Here is a 4,018-nt window from a genome sequence, read left to right as displayed (position 1 = left end):
TCATCAAGGAGGGGCATTATGCTAATGCCAAAGCTATGCAACTAGGGTGCAGAAGCAAAAGGCTGCCCTCAAAACAGAGGACAGTGCCAGATGTGGGGGTGCGAGAGCTTATATAGGGCACCAAGGGCTGGCTGATATCATCAAGGAGGGGCATTATGCTAATGCCAAAGCTATGCAACTAGGGTGCAGAAGCAAAAGGGTTTTTGTTTAAGTCACAAGGCTCATAAAGGGAAGGAGGGAAGAGGGGTTTGGTGCTGGAGTGGAAGACAAGGCCAGAGGCTGTTTTGTGCTTATTGTGTGCACAATGGCACCAGTCACATCCAAAATCCATCAGTTCCTCTATTTTATGTGAAATGATACAAGATTAATTCTAAGGAGAATGTGTAAAGTTAAGGATGTATATTTTGACCACTAGACTAGTAGTACTGATAAAGTCATTGTAGTGGATTGATTTGTGTTTCCCCAAAGTTTAATGTGTTGGTGGCTGGATCCCCACTGGGACTGTTAAGAAGGTTGGAAATCCTATTACGATAATCGAAAGGTGGGACCTTGAAGAGGTGATTAAGCTGATGGTTTAATGGTAGTCACGAGTATGGTTCTGGAAGCTTTAAAAGGAGAGCACGTAAGAGTCTCTCTCTCTCTCTGCTCTGCCGTTTCTACCATGTGAGACCCCTCCATTACTGCTATGGAAGACCTTCACCAGATGTGTTCTCTGGACTTTGGACTTCCTAGCCTCCTAAACTGTAAGCAATAAATTTAATTTTCTTATATATCACCCAGTTCCAGGTAGTTTGTTATAAGCAACAGAAACAGACTAATACAGTAATATACACAGGTATATAGAAATGTCTATAAGGAAATGGAATAGAATACTGAAAAATATTAGACTGACACAACACCAAAGAAGTAAGGAAAAGAGAAGAGGAACGAAAAGCAGATGGGATGAATAGAGAACAAACAGCAAGATGCTATATTTAAATTCAATTATATCATGACTATATTAATGAAAATACATTAAATAATCCTATAAAAATAAAGAGACTTTCTGACTAGATAAAAACAAGTCAACTATATTTAAAGAGATATACCTTAACATAAAGACATGAGAAGTTAAAAGTTATTTATGAAAAATGTATTATGCATAGATTAAGTATGAGAAACTTGGTGTTGTTATATCAATATGAGGTTAAATAGTCTTTTAAGGAATAGGGATTGCCAGAAATAAGGAGAATTATGAGAGAAGATGGGCATTTCATATAAGACAGGGTGCAATTTACCAGGAAGATGTAACAATGATAAGTATATATGCATCAAATAATAGATCCTCCAAATGTGTGAAGTGAAAATTAATGGAACATAAAGGAGAAATAGACAAATTCACAGTAATAGTTGGAAATTTTAAAAACTTTTTTCAGTAATTGATAGAAAAAGTAGAAAAAAATTATTGAGAATATAGATTTGAATAACACCAGCAACTAAGCTGACTTAACAGATACTTAATAGAAGACTAGATTTAACAACTACAAGGTATCCCTTCAACGTGATGATTTCTATTCATTTGTACATACACCCAGAAGAAGAACTGCTGGATCATAAGGCAATTCTATCTATAGTTGTTTGAGGAAACTCCATACTGTTTTCCATAATGGCTGCATAGTCCCACCAGCAATATAAGAGTGTTCCCCTTTCTCTACATCTGAACCAGAAATTGTTATTGTCCATCTTTTTGAAAATGGCCAGTATAACTGGGATGAGATGGCATATCAATGTGGTTTTGATTTGCATTTCCCCAATGCTTAGTGATTTTTTTCATGTATCTATTGCTCATTTGTATATCTTGCTTTGAGACATGCCTATTCAGTTGCTTTGCCCATATTTTGATTGGATTACTTGGGTTTCTTTACTATTAAGTTGTTTAGTTCCTTGCATATTCTGGGTACAGTATTCTTGGCTGACCGTTTTTTCCTTTTTGTATTTTGTATATATCATCCCATTCCCTCCTGGCCTGTAGAATTTCTGTTGAGAAATCTACTATTAGTCTGATGGGGATTTCATTATAGGTGACATGATGCTTTTCTCTTGCCGTTTTTAGGATTCTCTCCTTGTCTTTAAGTTTTGTCAGTTTGACTATAGTGTCAAAGGTCCTCTTGGAGAGGACCTTTTGGATTGAATCTGTTTGGGGATCTTTGAGCCACCTGGATGTGAAGGTCTGTGTCTCTCCTTATGTCTGAGAATTTTTCCACTCTTATTTCATTGAATATGTTCTTAATGTCTTTTCATTTCTCATCTCCATCAGGAGCTTCTATGATTACAATATTTGTGCACTTAAGGTTGTCTGCTATCTCTCTTAGATTTTCTTCATTTTTAAAAATTCTTTCTTTTCTTTTTGTCTGCCTGAATAATTTAGAAAAGACTGTTTTCAAGATCAGAAATTCATTTCTCTGCTTTCTCTAGCCTGCTTCTTAAGCTCTCAATTGTGTGTGTGTGTGTGTGTGTGTGTGTGTGTGTGTGTGTTTTATTTAGTTTAATGACTCCTTCAGTTCCATGAGTTCTGCTGCATTCTTTTTCAAAGTATTAATTTCTTTGAAGATTTCCTCTTTCATATCCTGGATGGTTTTGCTCAGTACATTGTGTTGTCTATCTATGTCTTCTAACTCACTGAGTCTCCTTATAATTTTTACTCAGAATTCCTTTTCAGCCATTTCAAGGGTTTCTCACTCTATGGGGTCTGGTGCTTGAGAGTTATTATATTCCTTTGGTGGACTCATATTTTCTTGGTTTTTTTTCATATTTCTAGTATCTCTCTGTTGATGTCTAGTCATGTGGTAGAACAGTTGCTTCTAATACTCTCTCCCCTGGAATCTGCTGGTGACTCTCCTTGTGTCAATGTAGTTGAGTGGTCAGTGTTTCACTTGCATAGTGGCAGTGGCTGCTGAAGCTGCTATTGTGATAGCAGTTTGCCTTTGTGACAGCTGCATCTGTGGCAGTGGCTTTGGTGTGCTGCCCATGTGACGGCAGAGGATCCAGTGGCAACAGTCTGTTTGCATGATGAGTTTGGCTGCCTGCAGCACCAGTGGTGTTGGCAATGCAGCAGTGATGGTTGCAGCAGCCATCTGCTTGTCTGTGGTGTCCTTAGTGGAGGCCTTGGCAGCTACAGTGTCTGCACAGGCAGCAGGGTTACCTCATAGCAGCAGTAGAGGTGTTGGCAGGTGAATCTGCCTCTCTGGCATGTGGCATCCTTGGTGGCAGTGGGTTTACCTTGTGGGGGTAGCAGCAGCACTGGTGACTGCAACTGCCTCCCTCAGGCCTGTGCTGTCTGCAGCTGCTGTGGGGTTACCTCATGGAGATGGCAGCAGTTCTGGCAGCAGCAACTGCCTACCTCACATCTGCAGTGTCCTTGGTGGCAGTGGGGTCACCTTGCAGGGCTGGCAATGGGGCCAGCAGCTGCAACTTCTTCCCTCATATCTCCGGTGTCTTTAGCAGCATTTGGGTTACCTTGTGGCAGCAGCAGTGGCCCCAGTGGCTGCAACCTCACATCTGTGGTGTCCTTGGCAACAGTGGGGTTAAATCAAGGTGGTGGCAATGGTGGCAGTGGTTGCAGCCACCTCCCTTGCATCTGTGGAGTCAATGGCTGCAGCAATGGGCCACCTGCAATACTGCTGTTCTGTGGGGAGCTGCTCTGCAATGGGTTACGGTACTGGGATTGGACAATGGTTCTGATGATTATGGTGGCAGTGGCAGTGGACCCTCTTGATATTCTTCTGTGGGAGGAACGTGCCTGGGCACCTGTAGTCTGCCATCTTCCTGGAAGTCTCTACTTTCTACGGCTGCAGCAATGGGCCACCTGCAATACTGCTGTTCTGTGGGGAGCTGCTCTGCAATGGGTTATGGTACTGGGATTGGACAATGGTTCTGATGATTATGGTGGCAGTGGCAGTGAACCCTCTTGATATTCTTCTGTGGGAGGAACGTGCCTGGGCACCTGTAGTCTGCCATCTTCCTGGAAGTCTCTACTTTC

The sequence above is a fragment of the Galeopterus variegatus genome, unplaced genomic scaffold (genome assembly GCF_000696425.1).
Source record: "Galeopterus variegatus unplaced genomic scaffold, G_variegatus-3.0.2 Scaffold1077, whole genome shotgun sequence".
NCBI lineage: Eukaryota > Metazoa > Chordata > Mammalia > Dermoptera > Cynocephalidae > Galeopterus > Galeopterus variegatus.
Note: the sequence above shows the minus strand (reverse complement) of the source record.